General features: G+C 35.4%; 1 protein-coding gene across 7 annotated transcripts in view; it reads right to left on the bottom strand.

The window, feature by feature from the left end:
• The window catches only part of LOC145688308 (excitatory amino acid transporter 3-like), an 885,785-nt gene that overhangs the window by 109,133 nt on the left and 759,819 nt on the right, over positions 1–16,833 (bottom strand). The window lies entirely within an intron of this gene.

Raw genomic sequence — 16,833 nt, 5'->3', positions numbered from 1 at the left:
TTAGGATTCTGAAACATGTATTTTTGGATAGAGCACATACTAGTCCCTAAGTAAAGTCTTTACCCGACTACGGTAGATCCCATAGGTTTGGAGTTATGAACCTTTAAAGTTCATTTTTTCATGTTTTCGGCAGCCTATAACTCCGAAACGAAGCATTTGTGCGCCCAGATTGGTTTAGACTTTTCGTCTTATTTTGGTGTCAGGAATCACCACACAAACGTTGTCGGTGTTGTTTTGAAACACACTGTATAAACACAGTCACGTGCATCTCTGTATAATGGTTTTAGTCCAATTCCCACAGAATCTAAAACTTTACGTTATTCTTGAGGTAAGAATGACCTTCGCAACATGGTGAAGTAGAAATAAGTTGTATAACAAGACTGTTTGTCACGGATGATAGAAAGAAACTATAAGATAATACTGGGTGGTCATTTTGTACTGACAATGTCACAGCTATAGTAACAAAACGTACCAGACACTTCGAAGCACACACAGTGATAGAACGGAATCACTGTTGTTACCTTAGTTACAAAATGATTACAGTGACCCGGCTGGAATTTAAAACCACCCTGATTTTCCACATGAAAGATGAGCTAATACAGAACCAGCGACACTTCTCCGAAGTAAAAGAAATATTAAATGATAATTGAGAGAATGAATGGACGTATTTCGTGGAAATCTTTCGCAAATATTGAACACATGACTTATAATAACGACACATTTCGTCTTAATGATTTAATAACCATGTAATGTCATTGGACAAAGAAAGCTCTATTTAATCCAAGTGTACGAAAGATGTCCATGGAGCGTGCTTAGCACGCTCATAGCCAAACTTTTATGACAGTATCAAGTTCATCGTTTACACGATTCAATTTCTTTCATTTCCCCATATTAAGATCCAGCTGTACTTAACAAACCATAATGTTAAGGGATCATAGTGTCGGAAGGAAATGTTTAACGCTGTTTACACAAGTGAACGTGGTTAAACTAAAACGACGTTTTTATGTATCTTCTAACTGACAGCAATGTAAACATTGGTGCACTCCTTGCATTTAGTTAGAACGGAAATTATACTGCTGTGAAATGGACTAGAACAACTTTAGATTACATGCATGACGCAAGCTTGAAATAGCTAACTCCACACAATCCCATCATAGGATGTATCTAAAATATCTTTCTTCGTCACTGCCAAAGAACTGTTCGGTAGATGATAGAATGGATATTGTATTGATAAAAAATATTCCCTTGTAGTTTCAAGGCATAATCTCAAAAGCATACATTTGTGGATTTACAGCCCTCACAGTTTACAAAATAAGAAAAAAGGAAAAAAATCAAAATTTGCATTCACTGTAAATAATACTTTCAACGAACTGTCTTCTATATACCAACCAAGACTTTTGTAGGCTATACTATGCAATTATTGCATGCAGTATGTCCCAATATTATCCTGTAGATATCCCGATTCATTTGAAATATATTTGTATTGAGTCCTGTACATGAATATCAAATCAGATACTCCATACGATGGAAAAGTACAGAACTGTTCATTTATAAACGTCATATTTGATAGTCCATCTACATAAGATTTTAACGGATAACAAATTGCGTATATCAAATACTGATCACTTTGTTTCAGAGTACAGTAACTTGAAGTAGTGAATGACCCTGAAGGCATTTCTATATTTGCTTTATTTTTTCGTTGCTCTAAAACTTGGCTTTAAAAATTATGAATATATAGAAGACTCTCTTCAATAGTTACAAGGCACATGTTGCAAAGAAGTGAGTTTAGGAGGTGATTCTTTACAACAAAATAAACTTCACAGCGCTAAGGTCTACCGAGTTTATTTTAGCTGACAAGCCGTTATATATATTTTTGTAGTTTAACGTTCTCTTTCAACACCAAGGCTAAATGAGACTGAGATTTACGGTTAAATGAAGTTCAAACCGTGCATTCCCACTGGAAATTAAACCAGAATCTCTCGCGACAACAGGTCCAAACGCCAAACATTCATCCGCAAGTTGAACTTACCGTTTAGACTAATTAAGACATTAGTCTCGTTACTACTATTTCTGATTGTCAATGCTAGAACTCGGTACATCTAGATTTAACTAGCTCTCAAACGTCTTACGAATAAGAAAATATCGTTCGGCTTCATGGAAATACATTTCTTTAATAAACTGAACTAAAGAGCTTCCAAGTACTCAAGTTCCTAGTGCGGCTATTATTCTGTATGTAGCAGACAAGGTATGTTTTCTCACTTTGGTCATAAAATGATTTAGTTTAGAGCCGAATCAACTTTCCTTCGATAATTCATATCCTTTAAACGTATTTAAAAAAATGGATCAGATTATTTCAAGCGAGTGTAAAGAAGCATTACTTGACAGTATACGGACAAAATCTTGCAACCGAAAATTTGCCGCCCACAATCTCGCTTGGTTAAATTCTACATGCCAAAACCTGGAGAGAAAAATTCACCAGGCTCGAACCTTGCGGGATGAAGTCTCGCAATGAGAGAGGAAAAAACAAAAAACAAAAACAATGTTCGAAACGGAAGGAAGGATTAAGCCTCTGATTCTCGATATATTTTAACGCCATGCAGTGAGCTTCTATGGAGGATCAAAGAAAATATGCACGATAATGTTCTTAAAAAATACGCAATATCATGGATTTTTAAATTTAGGAAGAGTGGAGTTATCAAATTTTCATTCGTTACACATTTCAGGCCTTTAAGAAGAGCCTAGTGGGAAGCCTGAAGAGAATATACGCCATATTGCATCAATTTAATAGTTTTGGTGAAAGTTGTCGGGGAAAAATATTTTTATCTTGTTACTAGCTGAGATGCCCGTTCTTTGCACGGAGAGGATAGGTCTACGGAAAATATTTGAATAATCTTTCCCCTCAGGACATGCATTTCAATGATTAGGATTAGGAATTAGATTTCTGGGCTCTCAGCATTTATGGCTATGTTAGCGCGTCACGTATGAGGGATGATGTCCCTTGGTGATCACACTATCCGAGAAAAGGAAAGGAAGGAAGCGGCATGGGACCTGTATGTTAGGTATCATCCCGATATTTGCCTGGTGTGAATGAGGAAAACCCAAGAAAACCTCACTCAGAATGGATGGTCTGAAAACGCTTTTACATTATTTCGATCGAAAAGTATCCCTACCGGAAATTGAACCCGGGACCGCTCACACCAAAGGCGAAAGGATTAAGCATTTCAACGAATACTTAATTATAAAAAAATCTCTAAGATATTCTATTTGTGGTATGAATTTTGAACACCGTACACCGTCCTCCGTTAGGATATTCCCTTTAATAAACTATTAAAAAAAGAGGTAGTATTAGCTATATTCCAAAATTAATTTCAGATGGGTAAGCAGTTCCATAATGAGATTACAAACAGAAAACGTCGATTTCAGTGTAGAGAATAAATACTGAAATTATCCCCCACGCTCCTTCATACCAGAATTTTGAAAAACACTGGGTCACGTGTCCGCTTATTTGCAATGGGGAGTTTACGGAGTTTCATCTTTTTAATTTGAGAGGCTCGTGAGATTAAAGAATATTAATTTTGATTCTACGTTATTTTGAATTTCTTAGCATACTTGCTTACACCAAAGTAATGATTGAAACCTAGTTCGATATTACTAAATACGTTTAAAAATTCATTTTTAAGTTTTCAGCTCTATTCGTGTGATACAATCGCGAACAACATACAGCGTCGCTTTCAATATGGTGGGAAAAGTATAGGGAAAAAATATTTCCACTTAAAACGGGAATTTTCAGAAAGTTGGACATGTCTCCTCACTTTTAATTGGGAGTTTTTATGTTGAGTTTCATCTTCCTATCTTCAGAGATTCATGTAGTATTCTATTCTAGGCAAAACATTTTAATCGCTTTTACCTTCATTAGCATACTACTTAAGAAAAAAGTTTCTTATGCACCACGGTTGTAACAAAAGTAGTTCTCTGTCCAAATCTCTATATATAATCATGGCCTGGGAGTCTATGAGAGAGTCCGCTTCACTCTTTCATATGACAGTGTATATTGTCTCCTCTCTTTCAGAGGAATTTTTGGAAACTCTGAAATATAGGTTTCTTTATTTTTAATCAAGATTTGTTATAACGACTTACACACTTCCAACTTAAGAATTTTCTGAATAAGTGATGGGGAATCTTAATATTATAGAAACTTCCCCGTTTTCTTCTTTGGAAGTATAATTTCTGCAAACGCTGAAACTATATTTAACTATTTTCATTAAGAGTTTAAAGACCGAAATTTAAATCTCCAATTTAAGCAAATCTTCAAATCGGGCATATTCTAAATAATTAATAAGATTTCAATACTATAGAAATTCTTCCTCTCTACCCCTAGGGATTCTGACAAACGCTGAAATAAGTGTTCCTTTATTTTTAATTAAGGTGTTAAATGTCAAATATCACACATCCAAATTAAAGAAGCCCTTGCATTGGATATTTTTTGAATAATAGGAAATTTTAGTATATATTATAGAAATTCCCCCTTTCCCTCCTTTCTTAGGAGCACAATTTTTTAAAAAAGCGCTAAAACTAGGGTTACCAGACGTCCTCTTTTACCCGGATAAGTCCTTCTTTTCGGGTCCTAAAATGGCCTTTATTTATTTTTTTTTAAAGAATATGTACCCTCAGAAAAGAGGGCATTTTCTCAAACAACTGCATGAACTTCAAAATTGATAAATACATGAGCAACATATTATACATTTCACAGGTACATTTCGCCATACCCTCCCCCCTTGGAATTTCGAAACAAAATCTATGGCAATCGTTTGTGCTACGTTTGTACTGGAATATAACGCAAAAATTTTCGTTTGTACAATTTCCGGTAAAAGTATGTAAGTGTTTTAAAGTGGGGGCTGCCGTTTCCACAGCCCACAACTTTAAAACTTTTATATCTTTGTAGCGAAAGTGGTACATAGGAAAATTTTTGCAATGTATTCCGGTACAGACGTAGCACAAATCATTGACTTACGTTTTATTTCGAAATTCCAACATGGGAGTGGCCCGCGGCCGTTTCCACAGCCCCCAATTTTAAACCCTTATATCTTTGTACCGGAAATGGTACAAACGAATTTTTTGCGGTACATTCCTGTACAAATGTAGTACAAACGATTGGCAAAGGTCTTGTTTCCAAATTCCAAGGTAGGGGCTGCCACTTCCACAGCCCTCCAGCTTTAAAATTCATAATACTTTGTACCGGTAGTGGTACAAATGAAAATGTTTGCGGTACATTCCGGTACAAACGTAGCACAAACGTTTGGCATAGGTTTTGTTTCGAAATTAAAAGGTGGTGGGTAGCGAAATGCACCTATATTTCTGTGTAAAAGCAATTAAGTAGTTTAATCTTACGTCCGAGGATTATGCCCTCTAAGCTAAGGATTATTGATTAAATTTAAAATTACTATCAACGAACTGATGGAATTATAATGTGAAACGAAACGCGAGAATCTCGGGAAAGCTCAGGATTACGGTGCGGTGCTGTGCACCACAAACTCACTTGGCCCGTGATAGAACCAGTACCCCTAGGACCAAAGTAAGCATTCGACCACTAAGGTCCCTTCTTGTTATATCATGTGTCGAGCAATATAGATATTTTTGTGAAATCTAAAAATATATCACAGTATTTAAGAGGAAAATATTTGAAAACGCTGAAAGACTTGTCCCCTTGCTTCTAATGAAAAATGTATATGCCGAGTTTTATTTCCTTAACTTCACGGATTCGTTAAATATCGTTGACAATAAAATTGAGCCCCCCTTTCCCTCCACTTAGGATAGTTTTTCCAAAACCCCTTCCTTATCCCTTGCCTCCATGACGAAACAAATGTTCTGTTCAAATTTCATGTTTCTACCTATAGCAGTATGGCTTGGCACTTTTATTAGTGTAGATTTAAATAATGTGATTCTTAATTTTGGGCCATTCACCCCATCCTTTTTTTTTAGCAATTATCTTTGACATATTTCAACCTCAAGCAATGAAAATTCTAGGAATAAACCTAAATAATAATAATAATAATAATAATAATAATAATAATAATAATAATAATACACTGCCCTGTATGAAACTAGAATACGGTTTACGTTTATTATACTTGAAAATGATATGGTTATTACATATTTATATTTATGAACTTGCAACAAAAATGGATTTTCCGCTTTTTTTTTTTAATCCCCTTAACGTTAACAGATTTAAACTATAAACAATAAGCTTATTTTCTAAGGTTGGCAGAAAGCACATATTTTATCTTAATAAAGTTGCTATTAATAAGACAAAGAGTATGTTTTTAAAGAGAATTTGATTCTGACCCGCTATATTATCTACAGCCAAGGTGTATTCATCTCTGATGGTTAGCGACAATTCATCCATGGAACAGACGGAACAGCTTGATCCGTCCGCTTTCTGTATCTCTAAGAAAGATTTAAATTATTCTAAAGACTGAATTTTGTAGAGGAAAAGAGGTCCATTTGCTATCTTACTGCAAGCAAGTTCCATGTCGCCAGCTCTGCAAGGGTGCAACAATGTTCAAATTAACGTTCAATTGCTTCGGTGTTGAGAGGGATGTCCGAAAGAAACCGAACAGACACAAGCATAGCGACGAAGTAGAGAAGGCTGTGCGTTTGGCCTGTTCCTATCAGCGAACTGAGTATAATGGAATTTAGCACATCATACACTTCAGATTGTTTATGTAATTTTAATCTGCTAAGAAATAAAGGAATTTGTTCATCCTTTTGCATAACGTTGTATGTGATTTTGTATTATTATTTTCGATAAAAAAATTGGGGAGACTTAGGTTTCTATATTGCGAATTAAAGCTGAACAAATAAGACAACTGAACAGGTGAGTGATAGCTGTTCTAAGTTCACGAATTCAAAATTTTCGTCTTGCACAAAAATTCATCAGTCAGTGTATGATAGACCAAGTGGAATTGTGTTCTTTTAGTTCATTGTATGATAGCGTACGGTCATTTTAAATTGGAAGCCTACCTCTCACCTTACAGCATTTAGAACGAAAATAAAATCTTAAACTAGACATTTTCAAAGTAATCATCGTGTCTACACAATGGTTAACTGGACGTTCATTATGTGATAAACTGTCATATTAGTCATATTTATTTTGTTACTGGAAAGGCACTTCGAGTGTCTAAAAATTCAGATCATTTTTTTATATAAATAGTGAGTGTCATGAACAGCCCCAAAATCTTCTCCATCCAAGTATTGCGTAATGACATTCGATTACACAATGATTAACGATCAAGTACATTATCAACATCGCTATGAGAGAGTTAAAAATAATGAAAATGTAAAAAACAAACAGGATAAGAAAATATCTGATTAGTGCGAGAGGTTTTCTTCAGCAAAGCTGGAATTGGAATACAGACGACACAAAAATAGCAAATTAATGAACAAGAGTAACTAAGAGAGAGTGGAAAGTCAATCAGCAAGAACTATGTTAAACTGCTGAATTTGATTGTAAGATATGATTAGACAGTCTCAAACCATTTGTTGAACGTTTGTTAGAACTTCGAATAGAATTCAAAATAACCTAAGCAGCTCTGTTACAGCTTAATGAAACAAGCATGGAATTTTCAGTTCTCCTTTGTTGCAATATTACTTCACAAAATAACAGGCGTAGTAACTTAGAAATAATTTTTCCACCTGCAACATTGTTCAATGATTCACAGATCATACTGAAAATCCATCAACTACAGTGTTGGCCGAGCATGTGTAAAAATTGAACGAAGTTTTTGGCATCCCACGACTGTAATTTAGACTGAAGAAAAATGATAAATATGTTAGTATTCGTGGAATGATAATGTGGGAGGAAACAAGAAAACCCATGAACATGATGTTTCCTCATGTTAAATGAATGCTAATAACCTTGTGTTTGGCACTGTCGAAGGGTGTATTACTAATCATGGCCTGTTTCCCGATCGGAAACCACAGCGCATGCCACTGCTCTTGTTAAATGACGAAACCCTTTAAATTCACCAAACGCGTTACCATTAAACAATAGCACTTGTATCTGGACTTACTCAATGACTCCTCTTAACACTCTCTCCCCAAACCTGGGGTTGCCCTTGATTAAAATATAATGTTCTTGTATTATTTTGCTTTTCACATATTTAAATTGCTCATTAGTCTCAATTAATTTCCTTTTGAAACTCCAATACTCCCTCAGTGGTATACTTTGAGCTATAATCCCTCTCCATATAGACGCCCCTGTTAGTTATTTGCTGACTATGAACTGTGATTCTTTTACAAAACAAAGTGCTATATTAGTCTATGCAGGGAAGCAACTATTACCTCTAATATTAATAACATTACTGTAAACATTTTTATAATAATTATTTTCCAAGCTTGAGTTGTAAATTATCTCCCGCCATTATATTAATGTAATTTGAAGTTATTTTTAATTAGATATAAACTGCGATATGTTCAACTTTTCTACAGTGAACAAATCGTGACGAGATTTTGTTCTAGGTGAGATTTCGTCCTGCAAGGTTGTAATCATGCGAGACTTCGTTGGCTCGCCACATTCTGCCTGAACGTTTCGGAGGGTAGGTTTTGTATCCAAACCCTAATTGACATCATGCCCATTCGCAACTTTAATAAAAATTCTGATTTCAATTCAATTTGATCATCATTTATACATTTTAGAATTAGACCAACCAGATATCGACAACTCACGAGGGTAAGAAAATCAAGAAGGAAATTTCCTCCCCATTGTGATTGTTTTCAAGAGAAATTGCTCATACCACGTTACAGGGTTACTAATGAAATAAATCCAACCACAACTAGGAGCTTTCGCAGAGACAATGTGATAGCGATTTTTAATGATAACTTACATTAAATGATCATCCGATGATTGTAAGTATTTTATGAGCTTTCTTCGACGCTGAAGAAAAATTCTTGATCAGGGTTAAAATTGGTCAAATCTAAGATGTAAATTCATCCTCCTCCTACTTAAACATCCTTCTGTTGCCTCGACTGTACATTAGAACTAGTGTTAGTCAAGGAGGTAAGTAACTGCTCGTAAAATGATTCAATATCTGAGAGATCTCAACAACCGTTGGAAAATTTCAGAATATTCTATCGTGACCAGAATGAACAGACTATATAAACATCTTTTCATATAGAAAAAGAAGTCGAAAGGCGATAGTTCTTCAGGGATATATATCTCCAAATGTCAAGATAAACTGGCATCAGAAACGTAGTATGTAGATGCATACAAATTAAGAACGTTAAGATTTTTTTAAAATAATAATTCCTTTCTGAATATTATATATACATATATATATATATATATATATATATATATATATATATATATATATATATATATATATATATATATATATATATATATTTATTTTTATAATTTTTTGGAGCTTTGATCTCCTAAAATACAAAATTTTTCAAGAACAAAATGACCAAATAAGTGTTGTGCATTGCATTTTTCCTGTTATGTGAAGTACATACAGATATCTATCAATTTAACAGACACACAAGTCGTGAGTTGTAGCAAGTGGAACATTACACCATCCGCGTGCAATGCTTAGCTCAATTCTGTGATAGAGAATACAGGCGGAATTCTGTGCTGGATTTGTATCTCCAAAACGAACCATTATGTTCTGGTTCGGGGATGTGGCGGGAACAAGAGAAGTGCTCAACTATATCTCGATATTCCTCAAACCAAGTCATAACAGCTCCAGCTGTGCTAATGGCCACATTACCATTGAATATGGTGTCATTGCCCGGAAAGATCTATCTAAACCATAGGATATACACGGTCTCAAACAGCGACGTAATAACTGGCAGTGACATGACTGGTAAGCATCAGCACAAAACCCACTGTAAACCAGGATAGAGCGGACCAAAGCATAAGAGAGCCATCACTATTTCACAGTTAGGAGGAAACACTGCGAATCATACATTTCTTTGGGCTCCGCCAGACATAAATATGACCCGTGATTAAAATAAGGTGAACTATAATCCATCCAACATAATCACACGTTTCCGGTCACCATCGATTCATTTACTGGGTCGCACTACATTGACTTCGTGCTAAAGCGTGGTGGTCCCTTATAAGCGGTTTTGCCCTGCAACCGGACCCATGTATGTTCATGCCGTGTAACTCGAGGCAGATTGTGATTGTAGAGACAGGCTGTAGACGTGCTGCTTGAGTTCCTTTGTCACTTGCACTACAGTCGCACGTTGGTTCTGAGTAACAATCAGTTTTAATTGCTCAGCTGAACGTCTCTACGGGTTTTCTTCCCATCACTGTTTCTCTTCCCCAATGTAAGTTTTACCATAAGTTTTGTTGGCCATCTTCACCTTGAATACTGTCCCATGCGGCATATTCGACACGATTGATACGTTCGTCACACTTGCACAACATAACCGAGCGCCAACAATCTGCCCGCTTTAAAAATCAGAGAGATTGCCCATTTTACACTATAACAGTATGTTTGATTCACTGCATACTACAGTTTTGCTGCTCCTCATGCAGTTGCCCCAGTGTAGGGGAAGTTACTTGTAAAAATGTAAAGTGTTACAAGTTACTTTACTTTCTCTTAAAATGTAACACGTTAGTAACGCGTTACTTACAACAAAAAAGTAACTGTTAATTTACTTCGAAAGTAACGCGTTACTTTTAGGTCCGAAACTTTAAAAATGTGAAAAAATGACTTCAATTTTCCGTACTACTATTACTATCGCTATTATTATTATTATTATTATTATTATTATTATTATTATTATTGCACGTTCTGAATTGCTTTATGGAAATGCAAGGACCAACTTTTGCTTGATATATGAATATTTTCATATAATGTAACATTGATAAAATGCCATACTACGTTACTCGTAGGAATGGACACAAGTTCGAGCGAGTTTTCTTTGAAACTCGATTCAACTAGAAACAGACATCTTTAAGCTCGAACCGAGAACTAGGCTCGAAAAATTTCCTCCAACTCGACTGGAATTGGGGTAGAGTTTCGAGTCGAGTCGAGCCAAATCCGGTGTGTAGTTTCGAGCACATTCTTCAAGTATATTACATAGACAGTATAATTATTATTAATGACACTACTACAACTTATAATAATAATAATAATAATAATAATTATTATTATTATTAATTATAACACACTGTATATAAACATGAAAGATTGGCGGTTTGTATTTGAATACTAAAAAAACTAGTTGATTGCCAACCTCGATAGTCGTGAAGTCTAGGAGTCAAGGATATTGTTTATTAGCTTCTGAATTTGGGTTGAGGGTCTAGGTTGAGTATTCGGGCTCGAGCCAAACACTATTAAATGTTATAGGACACTGGCCAAATATATTCAAAACTGCTCGACCCAGGTTTAGAATTGTCCATGACTCGAGCAACTCGGCTCACAGCTCATTCACTATCGACCCGAACCGAGAAGTGAGCCAAGCCAACAGCTCACCCAACCGACTCGGCTCAGTTGAGCCGAACCGAGCCGATGGTTGACCCCAAGTGAGTCGGCTCGACCCATCTTCTCAGTTGAGCCGAGCCGAGCTGAGCTTGTTATAAAAATTTATTGTGGTCTCGCTATCGAGACGAGACGAGATGCGAGCAGTGTCACCTCTCGTGAGCAACACTAAAAGTATTCCATATTACTGTTTAGCTTACATTTCTCATGGCTTTCGTTTTCCAGTGTAATCAGGCCATGATTTCAAGACTAGTTAAAACGAACGAGCCATTTATCAAACTCGACTGGACTCGAAATTGGACGCGAAAAACTGAATCGGCTAGAAACTAGACTTGAGGATATTACCTTTGACTTGACCCGAAACTTGACTTGAATTCGAGTCCAGTTGAGTTTTAGCTTGACTCGTGCTTATTCCTATGCGTTAAAAAAATGGTTGCTTATTATTATTCTGCTAAACTAATTATATAATAATAACAATGTTATGTAAAATTAGAAATACAGAATATAGAGAAACATTGCACTACAACTAATAAAATGAGAGCACATGAACTGGGAGTGAATCAAAACTTGCCAATAACTAAAATCGATACATGCTTTTTAAAGCTAGTTTCAAACTCTATAACCAACGGGACTCTAGGATAAGCAAACTGATCTGAAAGAACTCCAATATTACATACCATCAGCAAACTATTTTCTAGTAATAAAGTAGGCCTGCTCATCAGAACACAGTTTATTCATATTAACTTCTTACTGTAAATCGTTAATTTTGGCACTCTAGTTTGATAAATATTTTCCGCCGGGGCACTTCAGATACTTTACTTTTAAATTCTGTCCACCATCATCCTCAGTTCTTAAGAAAAAAGTATTCTTTCAAATGTTCGAACGGTAAAATATTTTCGTTCTCCATCTTTATAAAAACAACACCAATCAAAGTAAAATAGACTACCGGTATCATTGCACTTCTAGTTCACTCATTCAATGTATTGATTTGGAGCTGTCAAAATCTACGACAAAATCTTCCAGGTGCTTGCAATCAGTACACGTGATTTCTCTAAGGCTGTCCTCATCTTCCAAAAATAGCAAGTGGCACTACGAACTTATCTGTTTCTTTGTGTGCCTGTGATTGTTGGTCACTGACATACGTAGTTTATGCTCGATTGTTTCATCCTGAGAAATTCACTTGCAGGAAAGAAACAATTGTTTCCAAAAAACATATATTGTACTTACTCATCCGAAATGTAACGCGAAAAAAAGTAACGCAAACTAGGTACGTTACTTAAAAATTTGTAACGCGTTGCCGTTACAGTTACTTTGGAAAAACGTAACCCGTTATTAGGAAACGTTACTTTAAAAGTAACGCGTTACTTGTGTTACTTTACTTCCCAAGACTGAGTTGCCCTAAAATACTAATACCACCAATTGTCTGACGTTGCGGTCGCCGCTCTTCCATTAAATTAATAAATATTTGTGTGTATTAAATGAAGATATGTAATACATGTATTAGTGGTCTGGCTTTGCAACTGGAGATTTGAATCCAGCGAGCGGACATCCTAAGTTCAGTTTTTCAGGGCCTCTCCTCCTATTTCAATTAAACGAACGTGATCACAGCCGGTTCTGGAGCACTTCCTGTCAAAATTTTAATTTCATTTACTCTTAACGCTTCCAGTGTAAAATTTGTACTGCGTATAAGATAATCGGGTGATGCACAAGTATAATAATTCCAAGTAGTATGTGTATCACTTTTAGAAATCAAACAATATACAATTGTTAGTTAATAATGTATATTTTATATACAGTACATTTCATAAAGTTTTACAGCAGAATAAAAATTATATTTGCATCGCATTAACAAAGTACTACCTGACTTTTCGCAATTTTTATGAAATATACACATTAGAAGTTATCTTCAAGTACGTCATTTTGTTTACTTCGGTGTCGTGTACCGACTGATGATTTTGAAATATATATATATATATATATATATATATATATATATATATATATATATATATATATATATATATATATATATATATATCTTGCGGTCATAAATATGGAAGGCGTTCTACGCCATCTGCTCGTGAATCTCTGTTGATGAACAGCAGGAAATTAATTAATTAAAAAAAAACGGAATCGTTAAGTTTTATATTCCACGGTTATGTCATGTAGGCTAAAGGAGACGGTGATGATGAGAGATGAAAGAAATGGTGAAATGAAGAAAGTGAGAGGAAACGGGGAAGCGGAGTGTCAATAGTCGTCTCATTGTCAGTGAATCAAACTTTAGAATTAACATCTATATTGAACTATTTGACATACTAAATTCACAGTTACATTGTCGATTTACATTTTTGCGTGATACAGTATTCAAATTTTCGTTTTTGCTTCCTGCCAATATAATTCATCTCTGCTGATGAAATTTTAAGAAGGGCACAGATACTTCAAACAACTCACGGTTGTGACTGGTTCTTCGTTTCCGATGGAAGTAATTTGCTTTGTGAAACAGCTCAAATCTCAAATAAGTATTCAGAACTCTGTGTTGGACCTAACAAAGCTTTTAATTTTGAAATATGTCATTGACGTCTAACTTTTCAGAACATATTACCACATATTTGTTGCTTTTGACGCTCCCAGTTTCTGTCAGTTCTGCGGAGAGGCCGTTCTCAAAATTGAAATTAATAAAAAACTGTGAGAAGCACAATGGGCCAAAATCGATTAAGTAATCTTGCACTGCTCTCAATAAATACGGACGAAGCTGAAAAAAATGGACGTACAGGAGTTAGTAAAGGACTTTGTTGACAGGAAAGCAAGAAGGAAACTATTCAATTAATTCCTGCTACTCTTCATGAAGACTGACGTTACTGACTGCAAAGAAGTCATCTTCCATTCTGAAGCTTATTGAATAAATTGTATGTATAACAAAGTGTTTTCCATTTATAAATATTTAGGCCTAGTAGTTTCATGAATTTAACCCATTATTCACAGATACAGAGACCTATGGTTATTTATTATGTTACTTATCGTTCCACAAAAAATATTGTTAAGGGGAAGGACCCTGGGTATTATCTTGCAGGGGGGGATAAAACGTCGTTACGCCACTGAATGTATACTTCGATTTCATCTTAAGTGGTTTGGATATCATACAGCATTCTTTATGTTTACAAAAATGATTTTTCTCAAAAATTACGCATGATTGTTTACGCTCACCTGTAAGATTTTGCTCGGCTCAATGAGATTACCGATTGGTATATGCTATCTTTGGACAATTTCTCCCCGTTAAACGCTAATAACATTGTAGAATTTACCATACACAATCCACTGATAATTTGTGACAAAAATAAATCTGTATATAGACGCCAGTAGATTGTTAATGTTTTCATCTTTTCGTGCGGCGAAACCAGATTTCACTGGTGGGAAGCTCATATATTAGTAATTCGAGTCCCACGTTAAGCTGAGAGGTTTACTCTCATTTATGGCTTTGATATTCAGAAAAGATGTCCAAAATCAGAATTACAGACACCAGTAATTCCTGTTTTACTAATTTTGAAGACACTATACCACTTTTCCTTTTTTCTTTGACCAAGAGAGCAAATAGTTATAGGTTAACAAAAATTTACTAAACTTGATTAATTTATTCCAAACAAATGAATATGTAAAGGTGGTATTTATTTTGACAGATGTGCCTATTTCACCTGTTCACAATAATTACCCTGCATGATAAGGTCCTTGGGTAAGGACTATAAACCTCCTTGTCAGTACTGCTCAATGAGGTTTGAACTATAACCAGCCAGATGGTGGACGTTCTATTAAGTCATGCGTGCGGTAGGATCGGTCGATCAACGAGAGCTCTTATAACTGACACTACTAAAATAGTTTTCTTCCCCAGTATTTAACCGAAAATATACGTTATAAGCTTTCAACCCAGTACAAAAATGGGAAAATATCGTAGCCATGGATAGACTGGGCCGCCGGGCAACCGAGCAAATGCTAGGTGAACCCTCTCTTTATGGTGCCCCTCAAAAACATTTTTAATAACGAAAACAACGTGAATAAATATCCCTGAATTTTTTTTTCAGGAATAACACGCCATAATTAGTATTTATGTAATTACGGTAGTTTTTATTTCTAGATTTGCGAGTTTTTGAGTCTTACCCTTTAAATGGTTCCATATCAGACTCACGTTGCCCATAAGAAAATTAGCTCAATTAATATTAAATGGTGTCCTAAGCAATCTCAAGTTCTTAATGCATTTATAGTATAGAATATGAAGCACGTGAGTCATGTAAGTTGGGAAAGACAAGTTCATAAGCATACATTTTAAGGCAATAACTATTAAGTGAATATTCAAGATGAATTAAAATAACGTCAGACGTAAGTGTGCGGTGAAGGTATCTCAAAACGATGTCACATGAACCCTCTCCTATTAAAAATTTTGAATCTGAATTCCAGAAGATGAACTTCAAGGTGGCCGTCGTGAAGACACTATACAGTAATGGATGTGGTTGTACTTATATTATTGCTATCCAAAATATGGTGTCACTCCCTCTAGTCGTTCCAAATTTGCAAGGTACATTTGCCTCATATTGCATAATGTAAATGGATTGAAAATTTTAGGTCGCTTGAGGCACAATAAATATTATTCAATTTAGCTATTTTTTTCCCTCGTGAGTAATTTTGGTCTGATATGGAACCACTTTAAGGAGTGAGATTATAAGAACGGAAGTCGAAAAGTAAGGATAATCCTAATATTATTATATACCTTCTCAAGGCGCGTGTAAAACTGTCTAACCTTAAAGTACGTCTTTATTACCGAGGCACTCAACTTTATACAAACTAAAAAAGAATACCTTTATTTCAAAATTCTGTCTTATGATATAGTTAAAATCATACATGGTTATATACATAATATGAGATGTTTATAGCAATAGACATGTGTAAATGATATACCCCCCTTTTCTGACCAATTGCTATAGCGCCCTTCCAATATCTGCATCATCTCCTTTTTCATGGCACCCTTCCAATACGCGTACCACCGCTCTTTTCACGGATCCGTCATCGTGGTCATTCATAAAGACCAAGTTGCTGATACGTCAATTATTCTTCACATTCGTCCTTCATTGTAGACATTGTAACAGGCCTACAGATTAGTCATGTTAATAACCAGAACACACACATCCTCCTTTTTTGAAGGAGCATTAACTCAAAACAGTATGAAGCATGTTTTTATACACACGCTTACAGAAATCTTCAAAGGGGACGTTAGATACGCTTTTCTTTGCTGCAATGTAATATACGAATGAAAGTGTCTTGTAGATCTTCTGAAAGAAACATCAATGTGAAT

Source organism: Thermobia domestica, chromosome 6 (assembly GCF_964235325.1).
Source record: "Thermobia domestica chromosome 6, izTheDome1.hap1.1, whole genome shotgun sequence".
Taxonomy (NCBI): domain Eukaryota; kingdom Metazoa; phylum Arthropoda; class Insecta; order Zygentoma; family Lepismatidae; genus Thermobia; species Thermobia domestica.
This window is presented reverse-complemented; position numbering and strand designations above follow the sequence as displayed.